This window comes from Kogia breviceps, chromosome 10 (assembly GCF_026419965.1).
Source record: "Kogia breviceps isolate mKogBre1 chromosome 10, mKogBre1 haplotype 1, whole genome shotgun sequence".
NCBI classification, from domain to species: Eukaryota; Metazoa; Chordata; class Mammalia; order Artiodactyla; family Physeteridae; genus Kogia; species Kogia breviceps.
In genome coordinates, this window is record NC_081319.1 from 67,229,061 (window position 1) to 67,249,096 (window position 20,036).

General features: G+C 45.3%; 1 long non-coding RNA gene across 3 annotated transcripts in view; it reads right to left on the reverse strand.

Annotated features, from left to right (window-relative positions):
• LOC136792001 (uncharacterized) overlaps positions 1-20,036 on the reverse strand; it is an 81,843-nt gene that overhangs the window by 47,966 nt on the left and 13,841 nt on the right. Inside the window, exons 3-4 of one of the 3 annotated variants that reach the window (XR_010835038.1) lie at positions 5,993-6,051; positions 2,398-3,233 (exon numbers count right to left, since the gene is read on the reverse strand). The exons of 1 other annotated variant lie outside the window; for it this stretch is intronic. This is a non-coding gene — a long non-coding RNA (uncharacterized lncRNA). Of the gene's footprint in view, positions 1-2,397; positions 3,234-5,992; positions 6,052-20,036 lie in introns of those variants that run through there. One more of the 3 variants, XR_010835040.1, reaches the window with a different exon arrangement.

Here is a 20,036-nt window from a genome sequence, read left to right on the forward strand (position 1 = left end):
CTAAACAAGAAGCAGCTATTTTAATGGTTCCTTAACACAGTAAGATTTTTAAAGTCAGTCATTCATGAGTATGGGGGGAAAGTTGGGGGTAACAGAAATGATCATAACTCACACCATGCAGTCAACAACTTAAAAATCCACGTTAGACACATGTGGCCAAGTGTTTCAGACCATAGCCTCTGGAGTCAACTCTAGGAACCAAACCCTGGCTCTACCACCTCCTAGCTGCTGTGTGATCTTGGATAAGTTACCTAATTTCTCTGGGCTCCAATTTCTTTCTTTCCTCACTCTCTCTTTCCTTCTTTCCTTCCTTCCTCTCTCCCTTTCTCCCTGCACTCTCTCTTGTAAATTGGGGTGGTCATAGCCCCTACCTCCTAGGGTTGTTGTGAGGATGGAACAAGTTAGTATCTGCAAAGTTCTTAGACACCTGGCTATGATAAGGATACTGTGTGGGAATTAGCTGTCATTTATTATATATTATTATTATTACTGGACATTCTCCAAAATCCTTCTCAGCTGAGTTTCTTGGCCTCTCTCAGCCCCTTTGGCAACTTGGCACCCTCTTTTTGTCCAGCTTCCCCATTCCTTTCTCCTTCCTCTCCCTTGCTTTCTCTGGGACGGCCCCTAGGGTGCTGGGTGGGAGAGGACAAATATTTTTTGCTCCCTTGTCTGTACAAACCATTCGAGTCACTCAAAATTAGTATGTCAGCCCCATACTGGTTGTCCAATATTATGCAGTTCATGAAGGAAATACGGTGCTGGGCAGTGGGGGTGACCCACCTGCCAAGCCTCTGTAACTGGGGCCTGGCCCCAGGGCTCCCAGAAAACCCCACAGGCACAAAGGCTCCGAGATCCTCAGGACATCTGGTCAACCTTACATGTGGGAAGTGGGGCTAGAGGATCAGAGGGTGCCCCAAAAGGGAGAAAGAGGGGCCAGGACCCTCAGGGAACTTGGGACTCTATACAAGCCCTGGTCTGGGCTCAGGGTCCCCCACCTGGAATGTTCTACTGACCCCATCAGTCCCAGGCACTAGAGGATGATGGACGATTTTGAGGACCCTATGAGGGGTTGGACTGGTCTTCTCCTCACCTACTTCCTTCTGCATTTCTCCTTCATATAAAGCAGAGTAAAGAAAGTTCCAGATTCTCCCTCCCAGGCTTCCATGGCCCCCACCATTCAAGGTCCCCTATAGACACAGAGGCCTTTCTTTGGCAGGACCTACCCTCCTTATAAGGTGCTTACAGTGATAGACTTCTGATAATGACAAAGGAGGAAAAATAGAAGATAAATATTACCCTTAACTCTACTACCAAGAGATATTGTCTGGCTACATTTAGGCACGTGAAAAAGTATGGCAGCTCTAAACAAAGAGGTGGATCTAAATGTGTGGATACAGAAACAAGTTTGTAGTACACAATACAGGATGCCGCATTAGATTTGAATGTCATATAAACAATGAATCTTTTTTAGCATAAGTATATCTCATGCAATATTTGAGACATATTTACACTAAAAATTTTTTTTTTTTTTGGCTGTGTTGGGTCTTCTTTGCTGCATGCAGGCTTTCTCTAGTTGTGGCAAGCGGGGGCTACTCTTCGTTGTGGTGCACGAGTTTCTCACTGCAGTGGCTTCTCTTGTTTCGGAGCACGGGCTCTAAGCTCGCGGGCTTCAGTAGTTGTGGCACACGGGCTCAGTAGTTGTGGCTTGCGGGCTCTAGATCTCAGCCTCAGTAGTTGTGGTGCACAGGGTTAGTTGCTCCGCGTCATGTGGGATCTTCCCTGACCAGGGTTTGAACCCATGTCTCCTGCATTGGCAGGTGGATTTTTAACCCCTGCACCACCAGGGAAGTCCTACACTAAAAATTTTTGTTGTTTATCTTAAATTCAGATTTAACCAGGTATCCTGTATTTTTATTTACTAAATCTGACAACACAAAGTACATTGTTAAGTGAAAAAAGCAAGTTGCCAAACCTTATGTTTATACTGATCCCATAAATGTAAACAAAAATTATTCAATACATAAACATGCTTATATAGACAACACACTCATAGATTAAAATCTCTAGAAAAATATACACAGGACTAGTATCTCTTGGGTATAGGTACAGGAGGGAGCTTTAACTTTTTACTCTACACATCTGTATGTTATTTACATTTTTAAACATGTGACAAAGTCATTTAAAATATGTAATGAGGGCTTCCCTGGTGGCGCAGTGGTTGAGAGTCCGCCTGCCGATGCAGGGGACACGGGTTCGTGCCCCGGTCCGGGAAGATCCCACATGCCGCGGAGCGGCTGGGCCCGTGAGCCATGGCCGCTGAGCCTGTGCGTCCCGAGCCTGCTCTCCGCAAAGGGAGAGGCCACAACAGTGTACCACAAAAAAAAAAAAAAAAAATATGTAATGAATGTATTATGGGTGAAAAGACTTTTAAAATAGGTGAAAAGGCAAAAAGCATTACTGTATAAGCAGTATAATTACATCTATAATTATTTAAAACTCTGTGTCAGAACATGCACTAAGAACTTAACAATGGTTCTGGGCACAGTACTCGGGGTTCCCACATATGACATCAGTCCACACAAATGGATTTGGTGCTGCTACTTGATTTGCTGACCCCTCATTTAGATCACACCCAATTTACTGAGAGGGAAAGGAAAATTGGAAGCCCACGGGGATGAGGGGAATGCCCGGGCCAGACTTCAAGCTGTGAGCTCATGGATGGAGTCCCAGCTGGCTGTATGCATCAGGCTGGAGCTTGGTTTATTCCAAGGTGATAGCAGGCATCCCGGGAGTGGAGAAGGTAAATGTTCTCTGAAGTGGACACCTACAGGCCCTGACACAATTGTTAAGGCCTGAGTTTTATTCTGAAAACTTGAAATTGTATCCTGAAGATACAGAGGACTTTGCTGTATATAGGAAGCATCATGTAAAACTTTAAACATTGGGTTGTATCCAATATTGACAATTTTATACGTTTAGTCTCTTAGAGGCAGCACAGAGCCATGAACTTCGCCGACTGAAACTTTTTGTAAAAATCACGGCCCCAAACTTCTCCAAAGACTACATGCTTCTCTTCCTACTTGAGGACAATCTTTCAATTTTGGATCCTCCGACCTCCTGTACCTCAAAATAGTCTATTAGGCAGACCATTTGTTCCCTTTGATTCTATTTTGAGAGTGGCTTTCCTTTGGACAGAGCCATTAGAGCAGCTGCGAGAGTTGATGTCCATCCATCTGTGACCCAAAAAAAAAAAAAAATTACACAAGTGCAGTAACACCAAGGCTGTCCCCAAGCTGCTCTGAATACTGCTCTGAGCAAGGGAGCCCCGCCGGCCCAGAGGTGCAGGGTCCCCTCTCCCGATCCACGTAGCTCTGGATTGAGGGATATCTGCAATAAACACGTGGGATGAGGACTCATTTGTAGCAGTTACTATTAAAAATCACTTTTTTAGGGCTTCCCTGGTGGCGCAGTGGTTGAGAATCCGCCTGCCGATGCAGGGGATACGGGTTCGTGCCCCGGTCCGGGAAGATCCCACATGCCGCGGAGAGGCTGGGCCCGTGAGCCATGGCCGCTGAGCCTGTGCATCCGGAGCCTGTGCTCCACAACGGGAGAGGCCACAACAGTGAGAGGCCCGCGTACCACAAAAAAAAAAAAAAAAAAAATCACTTTTTTAGGATCCATCATCGGATAGTATTAATGACTTAGTACAAGTGAGGAATGTATTTATGCCACGTGCTAGGTTGTAATCAGGAAAGATTCAATTATAGTTTCTGCTCTCAAGGAGTTAATAGGCTGAGACACAGAAGAGCAAGTGATGAACCTTATACATAACGCCTAATATTTTTGTATGCTGCTCTGTGCTTTCACTCTACCAAGCCTTTTAACTAATTTGAGCTTATCTTCCCAACCACCCTAAGAAGCAAGCTGCTGGGAAAACAGACAAGAGAAGCAAGAATCAAGCAGTGACCAGTAGATTAAGTGACATTAAAAACCGTGAAATTTCATTTCTTCATTTCCAAGTAATGGAAATGAACTTTGTAAACGGACTTTGTAAGTGAATCTGAAATAGTACCAGTTAAGTAGAAGCTCGGGGGAAAGGAGTCCCCAGGCTCCACCTGCTGGGTGTTGGGTCACCCAACCTGCTCCCCGCTCCTGCCAGCAGCCCAGCCCACCCCCAGGACCCAAGGCCAGTCTGCACACTTCCCTCCAATGGCCACAACCAGCAGTGTCAGTTTGAGCTTCTGAGATGAGGGACAGAAGTTAGGGGCGGGTCTGGAGTCCAAAAAGCAAGGAGCCACTGAAGCTTGCTTCCTAAGAGGGAAACTCAAAGTTCATGGCAGGCTATTTTTACCCCTCCTTGCCTTAAAGGAACCTTATTTCTTCCCAGAGAGTAACGCAGGCATGGAGAATCTGGCCCATGTAATGTGATCTCAAATTATATTAAAATACTTTCAACTCATGAATGGCTTTGGGGCAGAAAGTTGTCAAATCATGAACAAACCCATGTTCTTCCTTGCTGTGGATGGCATAGTTTTGACCTTGTTTCCCGCAGAAATTTGAGCAATAAACACTGAGACCCTGCCTCCAGTCCTTGGGATCCTCCAAAGCATGGGGCAGTGCCAGGACACCCAGTGCAAGTTCATACATCTTGGATGAATTTATCACTGAGTCATAAACATAATTCATCCTGTGTCCTAACGTGAGAGGGGAATCAAAGACTGCAGCGTAGAGGATGTGTCTTCTTTTTCCGGGTTGGCAGGCAGACAGTGAGAACTTTGCCTTGCCCTCTCCCTTCTTACCTTCCCCTCCCAGGGGCCCACCATCTGTTCTGGAATATCACCATCCACGCAGGGTTACCCCGAGCAAGCCTTTTTAGACAGGGTTTTGTCATGAACTATAAGTAGCAGTGATCCAAAAGAGAGATTAGAGAGGAATTTACTCTTTATCCCTCCCCCCAGCCCAAGCAGTGCTTTACAGAAACACAATGCTTACTCAGATAGCTGAACATCCCCCAAAGCGCTGGTTACAAGCGAATCCATAACACTAGTTTGTATCACCCTTTCAACCGGCGCGTGGACATCACCCAGCCATGAACACAACACACCTCATTCATAAAGTGTTTGTTAAGCTGCCTCCGTGGGCAGGTAATTGTGGGGGCACCGGATGAGTCAAATACGGACATTTCCCCACGGAACTTCCAAAACAACATGGAAAATAAAAGGCGCGATTCTAATCCAGGCAGGAAGTGATGGAGTGCCAAAAGAAAGATACACACACAGGGATGGGGGTTCTTGCAAGAGACCAGTTCCTGTGTTTGGGAGGAGAGGGCGGGGTGCCTTTGAAGGCATTTGAGCCAGGCCGCGAGCAAGGGCAGGGGTTAGTCCTGCACAGTCAGGACCCGGCAGGGATTGGCAGAGGCATAAAGGCAGGAAACTGCGTGCACGCCCCGCGGAGATGGTGAGCGAGGGGTCTGGATTCATCAGCATGAGGCGGAGTAAGAAGAGATCAAAGGTAGATTCCTGCCACGTCAGGAACTATGTAAAATTACAGGAGACAATTGTAGACTCGCTCCACGGGCAAGGCTTTTCATGCCCAGTAGCAACATTAGAGCCGCGTTTGCGGAAGTCTTAACCGACGTGTGCCCTCCTGGGAGGGGGCTGTGCGAACCGACCTCTGGGTGCTTCCCACGTGGAGCGGGGCTGCCTATTGCCTTCGGAGCACAGAGCAGGGCTGGAGAGGGAAGGGCGCCACCTGGCGAAGCACTGGATAAGCTCCAATCGCAACCGGTGCTGTAGCCCCGTTTGACAGGTGAGCAAACTGAGGCATAGAGGGACTCCTTTGCCTAAGGCCGTGTAGACGGTCCGAGATCATAATCAGGACTGGAACCCGGATCCATCTGACTCCAAAGCTGCTATTCTCAAATAGTAGCAGCCTTGACATCCTGCAGAAATGCAGCTGAGCTCTCCTGCCCCCTCTCCATTCAGCAACCTACCTTAGGTCCTAGTGGCAGAGAATCCAGCGTAGTGGAGGATGTTACTGTAAAATGACAGGCTGGAGTCCAGGTTTCATAAGGAAAAAAAAGAGAGAGAGAGAGAGAGAGAGAGAGAGAGAGAGAGAGAAAACCCAGAAAGGTGCTGAACATCTATTTAAAATAACCAGGGCTCCAGGGACTGGAAGATGAAAAAAGAAATAACAGTACATATAATAATAGTTAGCATTGGGCTTCCCTTCCCTGGTGGCGCAGCGGTTGAGAGTCCACCTGCCAATGGGGGGGATACGGGTTCGTGCCCCGGTCCGGGAAGATCCCACATGCCGCGGGGCGGCTGGGCCCGTGAGCCATGGCCGCTGAGACTGCGCGTCCGGAGCCTGTGCTCCGCAACGGGAGAGGCCACAACAGTGAGAGGCCCGCGTACCGCAAAAAAAAAAAAAAAAAAAAAAAGAAGTGCCTGTGAAAATGTCTGCAGGTGGGTTCTGCCCTCCCTGCCTGATTCGGTGTTCATCACGCTGTCTTACAAGGCAGCCTCCACACCCTTTCCACATCCTTTGCCTGCTGTAGAGGCCCTGGCATAAACCCTGTACTCATGACTTCCACTGCCCATAATAATGACTGCTCTTCCCCACACACGTATTTTCCTTTACTTGTTATTCCAGGATCTTGTTCACTATCCCTATTAAGAGGTCTTATAATATTTTCTTCCCAGGCTCTCCTTCCACCTTTCATCACATATTCCTTTTTACTGTTCACTCAGGCACAAAATTCAATTGTTTTGGAGCCTGGCTCCTTCCACAGGTTTTGTAGGGAGGGAGGCAGATAGTCATGAGACCTGGCTTTATTCTGGTCTCTGCCCCTGGTGAGCTGTGTGCTGTTGGGCAAATTGCCTTGGAAATTGCAATCTCCAGCCCCCCATCCCAATGTGAGGGACGGGGAGCACGTGGTCTCAGTTTCCTGTCAATTGTCCCACGTTACACTTCTGTGATTTGGGGGGTGCGCAGAGAGGTCACAGTCCAAATAGAAAGAAATGGCAAGGAAAAGTAGCATCTGTTTCATTGACTCAACCATTATTAATTGAGAATGAGTAGGTACTGGGCACGCGGCAGTGAATAAGACAGACAAAGTCACTGCCTCAATTAGAGGGATACGGTAAGCAAACGAAGAATGCTGGGTTGTAACAAAGCTATAAAGGGAATACAGCGAGGTCGCTCAGTAGAGTGACTGAGCAGTGACTTAGGCAGCGAGGGAGGGCATCTCTAAGGAGAAGAGGTTCAAGCTGTGAGCTGAGTGAGGAACCACGCGAGGAACAGTCAAGGCAGGGGGAACGGCGGTGCGAAGGCTACAAGGCACGTTAGAAATCTAAAGCATGCAGTGTGTCTGACATGTACTGCGCTGGGGGTAGGAGGTACAAGCAGAGGGGAGGGAGGGAGGCAGGGGTCAGATTGTGAAGGGCCCTGTGGGCTCTGATGAACTGGAGGGTGGTAAGCAGAGAAGTGGCCTGGGCTGCTGGTATGGCTATAAGTGGAGTGGAGAGAAAGCCAGGGAGGACTCCTGGTGATGGAGAAAGCAGGCGAATCTGGTTGTATTTTGGAGGTGGACCTGGCAGGACTTGCTGAGAGATTGTGAAGATGGAGTTGGGGAGCAGGAACCCAGGACCACTCTTGGTGGTGTGGTGACACTCTGGTTTCAGCAGACCTTCCAGTCACATGCATGAAATCCAACAGCCCTTCCAACGCTCTCCTTATGTCTCCCTGTTCACCTGTAAACAGCAGTTCAGACAGCTCTGTGCTTCTGTTCGGCATATATTTATTGATTGCCTATGACATGTTTCTTTTAAAGTAATGTGGCTATTTGGTTAATTTCAGTGCGGTTGTTTTAAACCGCTCCAGTCGGAGCCAACTTAATCAGCAGTCTAAGCTGTGGATGAAATGAGTTCCTTTTTCAGCATTGGCAGGCTGTTTGCAGCAAGTGAAGATGCCTCAGCTTCATGCCAGCTGTGGGCAAATAGTTTGGGTTCTCAATCCATAATGTTCTAGTAATTCAGAGGAGATAGCCAGGTTAAGGCTCGGGGATGATCTGGGCTTGTCAAACTCTGTCCTGCTGCGTGTCTCAGCTCTCTCTCCATCACAGATATCATTTGCTGGAGAGGAAAGGCCTCGTGTGGGGTCTGTCATGGTGTCTGTTAGTAGGACCTCTGTTCAGTCTGATCTGCTCCTTTGAACCGAGCGCCCTCCTTGCTGCTCTTGTGGGTACAGACCTGGGTCTGCTCCACGCAGGGTTTTTAGATATTCAAAGCTGCCACTGAGATCACCACTTAGTAAAGCTCCAATCTATGGAATTATGCTAAAGTGGGCCCCTTCGTAACTGAGGCAAAAGAAAAGTGAAGCCTGTTAACTGGCTTGAAGAAAAAAAATATGAAATCTTCACCAACTCCTCAAAACCTCAAAAAATGTGGTTGTTTTATTCCACCCAGGAAACCGGACTTAGTCAAGTGTAGGACTATTTCTGCTCCCCTGGGATTATCATTTTAAGATTCTTCAGCTGGACAGGTGCAAAGTCATTCATCCAGCTTGGCTCACTTCCAAATGGCAAAAGCCTCGTCTAGACTTTGAACATCTTCAGCGGCCATTTGCTGACATTTCTGCTCATTTCCACACAAGCAAGGATGGAATCCCAAGCCCACATCCCAAGTTCACTCCTCACATCGGTCACGTGAGTGATTGCAGCTACACTGGAAAGTCATCAACTTGTCATGGCTTGAGTGGCTCACAGAAGCTCCTGACACCCCAGATGTCACCCTCCAATACTCCCAAGACAATAGCTAGACTAGCAGAGTAATAGGGTATCAGGTAAATGCTTTCTTTCCTGTTGCAGGGAAGTTTGCTAAAGCCCAGAGAAGGGGGAAAAGGCACCATCACATCCAGCAGCGGGAACCAGCCACCTCCGCATAGGGTTGATGGACAAGCACCAATTCAAGAACCAGCAACTCTGGGCTTCCCTGGTGGTGCAGTGGTTGAGAGTCTGCCTGCCGATGCAGGGGACGCTGGTTCGTGCCCCGGTCCGGGAAGATCCCACATGCCTCAGAGCAGCTGGGTCCATGAGCCATGGCCACTGAGCCTGAGCGTCCGGAGCCTGTGCTCCGCAATGGGAGAGGCCACAACAGTGAGAGGCCCGCGTACCGCAAAAAAAAAAAAGAACCAGCAACTCTGCCCCCAACCCACCCATGGAAGAGCCACATGAGAAATGGGTTTTGAAAGTGTTCTTTGGAAATCTCTATCATGTCATGGTCTAGTCAGCCTTTTAAATGGAATCATAAAGCCCTAGCCACCTCCACATCACCTGTGCCCTGAGAGTGACTCCGCAGAGGCCTGCAAAGGGACAGCTGAGTGTGCGGTGAGGTTAGCAGCTATGTGTGGAGTGAGGGCTAGAGGGCCTGGTTGCACTGAACCGTAGCCAGGCGGTGCAGACGCCAGCAGGCCAGGAGAAGAAGACCTGACCTGAACTCAGTAATCTCAGTGCACAGGTTACATTAGCATTTCTGCCCCTTAGTAAGAAGCACATGGCTCCTTGTAAGACAAATATATCTCCAGCAAAACAATTTTGACAAATAGAAGGCATTTACTCATTTAAAAAGTACACCCAGTCAATTATGCTGTGTGATTACAATCACGTAGAAGCAGCTGTGCAAATATATCTTGTCATACCTTTTTAAAATTTGTAAAGTGTTTGTATTGAAATATAGTTGATTTACAATGTTTCACATGTACAGCAAAGTGATTCAGTTATGTGTATATATATATATATACATCTCTATCCCTTTTCAGATTCTTTTCCGTTACTGGTTATAACAAGATATTGAATACAGTTCCTCTTGACATAACTTTGTATGGTGACAGAGGGTAACTAGACTCATAGTGGTGATCATATGTAAAAATACTGAATCACTATGTTGTACACCTGAAACTAATATAATACTGTAAGTCTACCATACTTCAATTTAAAAAAAGATTTTAGAACAAAAAATTTCACAATTTGTATGGAAACACAAAAGACCCCAAATAGCCAAAGCAAGCTTGAGAAAGAAAAACAGAGCTGGAGGAATCAGGCTCCCTGACTTCAGACTATACTACAAAGCTACTGGCACAAAAACAGAAATATAGATCGATGGAACAGGATAGAAAGCCCAGAGATAAACCCATGCACATATGGTCACCATTTTTTTTTTTTTTTTTTCGGTATGCGGGCCTCACACTGTTGTGGCCTCTCCCGTTGCAGAGCTGCAGAGCGCAGGCTCCAGAAGCACAGGCCCAGCGGCCATGGCCCACGGGCCCAGCCGCTCCGCGGCATGTGGGATCTTCCCAGACCGGGGCACGAACCCGTGTCCCCTGCATCGGCAGGCGGACTCTCAACCACTGCGCCACCAGGGAAGCCCTGGTCACCTTATTTTTGATAAAGGAGGCAAGACTATACAGAGAAAAGACAGCCTCTTCAATAAATGGTGCTGGGAAAACTGGACAACTACATGTAAAAGAATGAAATTAGAACACTCCCTAACACCATACACAAAAATAAATTCAAAATGGATTAAAGACCTAAATGTAAGGCCAGACACTATCAAACTCTTAGAGGAAACCATAGGCAGAACACTCTATGACATAAATCACAGCAAGATCCTTTTTGACCCACCTCCCAGAGAAATCGAAATAAAAACAAAAAATAAACAAATGAAACTTCAAAGCTTTCACACAGCAGAGGAAACCATAAACCAGATGAAAAGACAACACTCAGAATGAGAGAAAATATTTGCAAATGAACCAGCTGACAAAGGATTAATCTCCAAAATTTACAAGCAGCTCATGCAGCTCAATATCACAAAAACAAACAACCCAATCCAAAAATGGGCAGAAGAGCTAAATAGACATTTCTCCAGAGAAGATATACAGATTGCCAATAAACACATGAAAGGATGCTCAACATCACTAATCATTAGAGATATGCAATCAAAACCATGGGGTAGCAGCTCACACCAGTCAGAATGGCCATCATCAAAAACTCTACAAACAATAAATGCTGGAGAGGGTGTGGAGAAAAGGGAACCCTCCTTCACTGTTGGTGGGAATGTAAATTGATACAGCCACTATGGAGAACAGTGTGGAGGTTCCTTAAGAAAAACTGAAAATAGAACTACCATATGACCCAGCAATCCCACTACTGGGCATATACCCTGAGCATACCATAATTCAAAAAGAGACACATACCACAATGTTCATTGCAGCACTCTTTACAATAACCAGGACATGCAAGCAACCTAAATATCCATCCACAGATGAATGGATAAAGAAGATGTGGCACATATATACAATGGAATATTACTCAGCCATAAAAAGGAACAAAATTGAGATATTTGTAGTGAGGCAGATGGACCTAGAATCTGTCATACAGAGTGAAGTAAGTCAGAAAGAGTAAAACAAATACCGTATGCTAACACATATATATGGAATCTAAAAAAAAAAAAAAAAAGGTTCTGAGGAAACTAGGGGCAAGGAATAAAGATGCAGACACAGAGAATGGACTTGAGGACACGGGGCGGCAGGGGGGGGAAGGGTAAGCTGGGACGAAGTGAGAGAGAGGCATGGACATATATACACTACCAAATGTAAAATAGATAGCTGGGGGAAGCAGCCACATAGCACAGGGAGATCAGCTTGGTGCTTTGTGACCACCTAGAGGGGTGAGAACAGGAGGGTGGGAGGGAGACACAAGGGGAGGAGATATGGGAGCATATGTATATGTATAGCTGATTCACTTTGTTATACAGCAGAAACTAACACACCCTTGTAAAGCAATTATACTCCAATAAAGATGTAAAAAAAAGACCTTGTAAGGCAAACTTTCAACCAATAAAAAATAAATAAATAAATAAAAATTTTAAAAGATTTTAATAAAGGAATGAAAACTGATACAAGTAAAATAATGTAATAGTTGTTCTTGTTTGTTGGGGTAATTTTTTTCTACATTTCTAATTTTCTTGATTTCATACCTGTTAGTTTTATAGCTTTAAAGAGAAACTAAATAAATGAGTTTTGTAAAAAGAAGGCTTAATAACTCCAAAGACAGTCAATTAAATTATTAGGGCTTATCAGCCTAGTAAGATTTATATTTAGAAGATAAATATATTTAAATCAGTAGCTGTCATATACTGTTAATAGTCAATTACAATGATGACATATCTCTCTATCTGTATCAGGAAGAAACTTAACAATAAATGTGCAAGATCTATGTTTGTGAAGAAAGTATTAAAATATATATGAATAACATACATGAACAAATGGAGAGACAGGCCTTGTTTCTGCATGGAGCACTAAATACTATAAAAATATCAATTCCACTCACATTAATGGATTAAAATGCAATTTCAGTAAAAATTCCAATAAGACTGCTTTAGAACTTGCCGTGGGAATTCTAAATCCATCTGGAAAAAAGTAGGGAAGAAATTGTTTAAAAAAAGAAGAAGAGTGGGCTTCCCTGGTGGCACAGTGGTTGAGAGTCTGCCTGCCGATGCAGGGGACACGGGTTCGTGCTCCGGTCCGGGAAGATCCCACATGCCGCGGATCAGCTGGGCCCATGAGCCATGGCCGCTAAGCCTGCACGTCCGGAGCCTGCGCTCTGCAACGGGAAGGGCCACAACAGGGAGAGGCCCGCGTACCGAAAAAAAAAAAAAAAAAAAAAAAGAAGAAGAAGAAAAATGAAAAATAAACTTTCTAGAAGTTCTATGAAACTGCAGAAATTATGGCAGCTTGGACAGTCACACAAATGAAGAAAGAGATGAAAAGAGGAACCAGATTATATCTGTGGGGTTAATTATATGATAATTGAGGTATTTCAAATTCAGGAGGCCTGTTTGATGCTGAGGATGGAATTTGAAAATAAAAGAAACAAAGTATTGTGGGTAATCCCAAACAAACTTTTTGGTCAACCCAATAAGAGCTCAACTTTAAGTCATAAGTAAAATATGTATTTTGCACGTGGACTAATGACCAGATGGATTAATAAATGACAAAGTAGATGGAAAAACCACGGATATATTTTATCATCTTGGGATGAGGAAGTCTTTCTTAAACAAGAAGTAAAACTCAGAAGTCATGAAAGACAATTGACAGGCCTCACTATATAGAAAAGGAACACGTCTGTGAACCATTGTCAAACAGACTGAAAAATGAACTATAGTCTAGAAGGAAAACACTTGTAACATATAGTAGACAAAAGATTACTGTAAAAAGATAAGCAACCAAACAGCTAAAGGAATAAAGGCCATAGACAGGCAATCCCAAGAAGATATCCTTAAGTCTAACAGACATTCATCTTCATGCCTTCATCATGATGTGCAAATTAAGACATCCATGGGAGCCACTTTTCACATATCAGATCGGTTAATCTTGAAAATATTGATAATACCCATTAATTGCAAGGGGGTAAGGAGAAGGGGCACTTTTATATGAGATGATGCATATGTAATTTGGTGAGCCTTTTAGAGATGTAATTTGGAGGGCAATTTGAGAAGAGCTATTTAAATAACCCAGCAATTCCACGTCTACAAGTCTGTCCTACAGAACATCATGTACACATGCCCATGGATGTGTGCACACAGTATTATCTGTAAAACAGAAAAATTAGAGTCAACTGAATGTCCCCCTATGAGGGGTTGGTGAGATGAATTATGGCTCAACCATGCTGTAGAATACAACACCATGTCGATAAGGATGAAGTAGGTCTACAGGTACTGATGATGGAAGAGGCTCATGACACGCTGAGTTAGAAAATTGTGGCATACGTGTGTGCAGGGATAGCTTGATTTTTTTAAAAAAAATATTCTTTATACTATGTGAAGAATGGAGAATTCTTTTTTTTAAAATTTATTTTTGCCTGAGTTGGGTCTTTGTTGCTGCGCGCGGGCTTTTCTCTAGTTGTGGCAAGCAGCGGTGCGTGGGCTTCTCATTGTGGTGGCATCTCTTGTTGCGGAACACAGGCTCTAGGCGCGCGAGCTTCAGTAGTTGTAGCTCGAGGGCTCTAGAGTGCAGGCTCAGTAGCTATGGTGCACGAGCTTAGTTGCTCCGCGTCATGTGGGATCTTCCCGGACCAGGGCTCGAACCCGTGTCCCTTGCATTGGCAGGCGGATTCTCAACCACTGCGCCACCAGGGAAGCCCTGGAGGATTCTTTTATTTTATAAACTTTCATAATTTCAAGTTAGATTACTCTTATCTTTTTAGAACACTTGCTTAACGGAAGCATTCAAAACTAAGCATCTCTAGAGCAGTCCACTTCTCAATGTTCTTGCCCTCCTAGGGGCCCAGGCTACTCATCACTTCTACTCTGTTCACAAAAGAGCCCTGGAAAGTTTTTAGAACATAGCAACTGCCTGGGCTCCATCTCGAGCAAGTAAGTCAGCATCTCAGGGGTAGAACTGAGGCATCTCAAAGCATGGTCTGCAGACCAGCAGCATCACCAGCCTCTGAGAGCTTGTTAGTCACACAGAATCTCAGGCCCCACTGCAGGCCTTTGCCAGCAAAATATCATTTCAAGAGAACTATACTCAATATCCTATGATAAACCATAATGGAAAAGAATATTTAAAAAGAATATCTATATAATTGAATCACTTAGCTGTACAACAGAAATTAACACAACATTGTAAATCAACTACACTTCAATTAAAAATATATACATTAAAAAAAATACGCATTTCACGTCGTACACCCTGGGTGATCCCTGAGCACATTAGAGTTTGAGAGGCACTGACTATTCCACTTATTGGCCTAGAGTAAATGACTTAATCTCTGCAAACTCCACCTTCCTCTATTGTAAAATGGAGGAAAATCATATCTGTGAAAACTGAAGCACTGTCACATGCCCGGGGTCCTGCCAGGCACATGGTACAGACTCAGGAAATGTAGATTTCTTAAGATGGCTACTTCCAACTTTGTACCTGAAAGTGGGGGCTTGCTCAAGTGACCTCCACCTGCCAACTCAGCAGAGCATCCACACTTTCTGGTCCCTGAGATGTGCAGGCCACGCTTGGGATGCACAGAGACTCTCAGCAGTGGCTGTCCTCCAGCACACCCTGGCTTCTGCTCCCACAGGTTCAACCATGTGTTTACCAAGAGGCAGCTGGGTGTGTCCCCAAGCCTGTTCGTGCCAGAACTACCTGTTACGGAATTTAATACTTTAATTAAATATTATGTGAACCAATTGAAATATTAGTACAAAAAGAAGGTTGTTGTTTCTATGAAACGCTAAATCGAATGCTTTCTAAAAAACAGTTAAATGCAAGCTTCTAAAGATGGGTGTGGATGAGACAACCGTATAAGACAAGAGAAAAGAAATCATATACATTTATAACTATATTTAGGTCTCCTTGCAAGTTTCCCAAAATTTTCAATGCAGTATAAGGAAACCAAAATTGGAACTCACAGTCAATGTTTTGTGGGTGAGTTAAAGAAAGATCTATTCACCTGTGCTCACACGAAAGGCCTGGGCTCTACATAGAAAAATTGGGGGTGAGTGTACATTTTTAAGTTTCAAGTGTAAATAAGATGCTTCAGGAATTGATAGACATCTCTTGAAGGGTTTCGCATGCGGTCTGGTTAGGAAGGCTTGGTGTTCAATAGGGTACAAAGAGAAACTTTGGGGTCTGCTCCCCAGCCTCTGCTGCTTTGCACTGGCTGCATGGGCTGGTTTTTTCCCTGTCCTTGTGTGAAGTCTCAAACAGTCACCCTTGGGTGGGTGGTAATGTCCTGAGGTCACCTTTGGTCTTTAGGAAAGTCTTGTTTTAGTAATTAAAATGTTCAGTTTAGTATAATAATCAAATTCCAAAATTTTTCCCTTCCCTGAGCTGAGGCCTGATTTAGGCCAAGAAGCCTGGAGTGGGAGTCCTGGGGCTCAGAGGCACAGGGGCCATCAGGGCAGGCGGGTACCTTTCCTCTTCCACTGCTTTCCCTCACTAGCTGCCTTTCCCACCCCTTCATGTTGGGCCCAGGGCAAGAGGGTTAGGACGAAGGGCACAGTCTTCTATGGATGGTGCCTCTGGTCTGGAGCTGCTGCTCATTGGACTTGGTGTTCAAGGCTGACTCTGTTACAAGGTGCTTTCCTCATAAGAATCCCCACTGGGAACTCCATGATGACAGCGTAACTCCTCGGCCTGCCCACTTTCACCAGCGCTCAACCCTCAGGCTTCTATTTTGAAGAATCCTCTAGAAAGCCTTTTCTTTGGGCAGTCCTTCTTAAGAAAAGAAGGCTCCTGGGCTTCCCTGGTGGCACACCGGTTGAGAATCTGCCTGCCAATGCACGGGACACGGGTTCGAGCCCTGGTCTGGGAAGATCCCACATGCCGCGGAGCAGCTAGGCCCGTGAGCCACAACTACTGAGCCTGCGCGTCTGGAGCCTGTGCTCCGCAACAAGAGAGGCTGCGATAGTGAGAGGCCCGCGTACCATGATGAAGAGTGGCCCCCTCTTGCTGCAACTAGAGAAAACCCTCACAAAGAAACTAAGACCCAACACAGCCATAAATAAATAAATAAATAAATAAGCCAAGCATTTGAAGCCCTTTAAAAAAAAAAAAAAAGAAGGCTCCACGCCAGGTCCCTCCCAAGAACTCACACAATCAATCAGAAAAGCATTTACCTCCTTGTCCCATATTTGGAAAAAGTACAGCTTTCTCCCAGTGCTATTACTTAACTGCAGCTCCAGCCACAATAGCTGGCCTCATGGAGAGTCAGACACCCAGGGAGTTCAAGCACAGTTTTACAGGTTATAAACATTGTCACCTCTGTGAATGGGACCTGTAGACTTGTACAGTGTGCAACCTAAACAGCCATCCTCAGAGTTCAGACACTAGTCCACTGAATTCCAGAGGACATAGATCAAGCACCTGAAGTGACTCCCTCAAAGCCTTTCTCACTTGTATTGAGAAGGGAGGACACACACTTCTCCCGCTCCCCCCAAAAGGGAAAATGCCATAGCTCTCCCAAGAACTTCCTTCAGAGGAATCCTCTCCCTTTGCTCTCTTTTCTCTTCTTCTCAACCTCCTAGCTCCATCTTAAATTACTTCCAAGGGTCACAGAAACAGTTTTTGTTTTTGTTTTTTTGACAATGTAGCTAAAGAGAAAAATGAGAAACTAATCTTTGGGGTCTTGTTTAATCTTGTTTCAGTCTTGTTTTATTCTAGAGCTAGTGGGTTATTAATACAAGCAAATCCGTAGAACGACAAACCTTCTTGAGCATTGATCAGGTATCAGGCACCATGCTGGGTACAGAGATCCAAAAAAAAGGACACTACAAGGACCTTGTCCTCCAGGATCACATAGGCTAGGGAGGGGAAAACCACGTTAGTATAATGTGGCAGGTGTCACAAGACACAGCTATACCCATGGCATTGCAGGAACACGGAAGAAGGCACATAGAACAGTCTGGGAGATGGGTGGGAAAGAGTCAAGCAGGCATGTCAGGGAAGGGGTCGATGAAAAGGTCACTGATGGAGAAGATACACTATCAAAACTTGTTGATAAAGAAACTTATATTATTTTAACCCTGTGTGGCCACAGGACTCAGTATCTCACTTTTATTAAGCCAAACGCTGCCAGGAAAGCAAGTTCTCTGATTAACAGGCGTCAACATTTTAGAAGGTGGGCTCTTCAATGGTGCCACCACAAATGAGAGCTGGTCCTCGAGGCTTTCGCGTGTATACTGTTTTCATTATTTGACACCAAAAGGCAGCCCTCAGTGACTATACGCTTACAGCCAGAGAACTCGAGCTCTGTGTTTTGCAAACTGCCTCATACTTTCAGAAGTGCTTGCAATGTACATGTTTTCTCCTTTCCAAGTGTGTCTTATCCAAAACAGTGCTGCCACCTTTACAATGTCACAACAGAGCATATGGCAAGCAAGTGTCCACTTACGTCAAGAAGCTCTTAACTATATTGAGCACAGCCCCAGCACAGCTGGCATTTCTAGAAGTTATTGGGACGAAGAGTGGGAATTCACTGGGTTAGCTGCAGTCCCCAAGGAAGTTTTTACTGCATTGATGGACCTCATGTTTATTTTCCAGAAGTCAGAGTTTGATGGGAACTCTGAACACATCTGTGCTGCTGGCCTGAACTTACCTTAGCCAGGGCTTCCTGCTTCAAACCTACAAGTGTCTGAATAATAAAACATCTCCCTTCGGTTCCCCTTGAAAAGGCAATGCTTCGAGTCTGTCACCTGGAAATTCTTGGCATGTGGCCTCTGCTCATTCTGTGTGTCCCATTTGTTTGCAGAGTCACTAACAGCTCCTCTTGCAGGCAGGTTCCACCTCCCACAATAAAGAGGGAGACAATGTGGGGGTGGGTGGGAGATGGGGATTGACATATATACACTACTATGTATAAAATAGATAACTAATGAGAAGCTGCTATATAAATAAATAAATAAATAAATAATTTTTTTAAAAAGAGATGGAGACAGCATTGCTGTTCCCTGTGACCCGTCCACGAGCACGTTCTTCTCAGTGAGCACAAGTGGATTAACTCTGGTGTGGCCCAGATGTCAGCTGAGGTCTCCAAGCCTTTTTGATATATTTTTTTTTATTTTTATTTTTGGCTGCGTTGGGTCTTCGTTGCTGCACAAGGACTTTCTCTAGTTGCGGCGAGTGGGGGCTACTCTTCATTGCGGTGTGTGGGCTTCTCGTTGCAGTAGCTTCTCTTGTTGCAGAGCACGGGCTCTAGGCACACAGGCTTCAGTAGTTACAGCACCTGGGCTCAGTAGTTGCGGCACTCGGACCCTAGAGCACGCAGACTTAAGTAGTTGCAGTGTGTGGGCTCAGTAGTTGTAGCTCGCAGGCTCTAGAGGGCAGGCTCAGTAGTTGTGGTGCACAGGTTTAGCTGCTCCACGGCATGTGGGATCTTCCCGGACCAGGGATCAAACCTGTGTCCCCAGCACCGGCAAGGCAAACTCCCAACCACTGCGCCACCAGGGAAGTCCCCTGATATTTAAATAAAATTGGCTTGACCTCTCAAAGTCACTGCCATTGGGAAGTTCCGTGCCCTCACCTGCATTTCAGGGACTGGTCCAGGGCCTTAGGCTTGTGTCTGTCACCTCTGACCCCAAGTGACCCCTCTGTTGGACATTCCATCACAGCCTATCTCCATAGCACTCCTGTCATCTCTGCTCACCTGGGTGACCCTTCATTCATTTCCGCTCAGAACACCCACCCAGTGTTTATGGAGAGCAGGCTTTACCGAAACCTCTGTGCCATGGAGAGTCCTCCCCCCGCAGAATGCAAACCACTGAAAACAGATCATGAGGCACTTTTGATGTTCCAGGTACTTCAGCCACTGGCCATCAGAAAGTCCTCCAGGGCTCCTTTTCCCCCACAGAATCCAGTTCATGTTGTGTAGCTCAGCTCTCGTCTCCCTGACTCCCCATCTTCCAGACGGCCTGCTCCTAGCTTCTCGCTTCTCCTCATTTCATGAGCTCCTGAGCTAGTAAACCACATAACTAAAGAGGAAGGGAGTCTATTGAAGGGGGGGTGGGGAAGGGAGGGATAAATTAGGAGTTTGGAATTAACAGAGACATACTCCTATATATAAAATAGATAATCAACAAGGACCTACTGTATAGCACAGGGAACTATACTCAATATCGTGTAATAATCTATAATGGAAAAGAATCTGAAAAAGACTATATATATGTATGTATGTATGTATGTGTATGTGTGTGTGTGTGTGTGTGTGTGTGTATATATATATATATATAAAACTGAATCACTCTGGTGTACACCTGAAACTAACACAACATTGTAAATCAACTCTACTTCAATTTTTTTTAAAAAAAAAGATAATTAAAAAAAAGAAAACATTATAAAAAAAAATAGATCCCATGCATCTCAGGGAATCACTGTTGGAAGACCAGAGAAACAGGCCAGGGAAAGGAAAAGAGCAAACGGGGGCTTTGCAGCCAGAGCCACAGCCAAGAAGAGATTCAGTCACCACAGCTGCCCCCACGGAGCCGTGG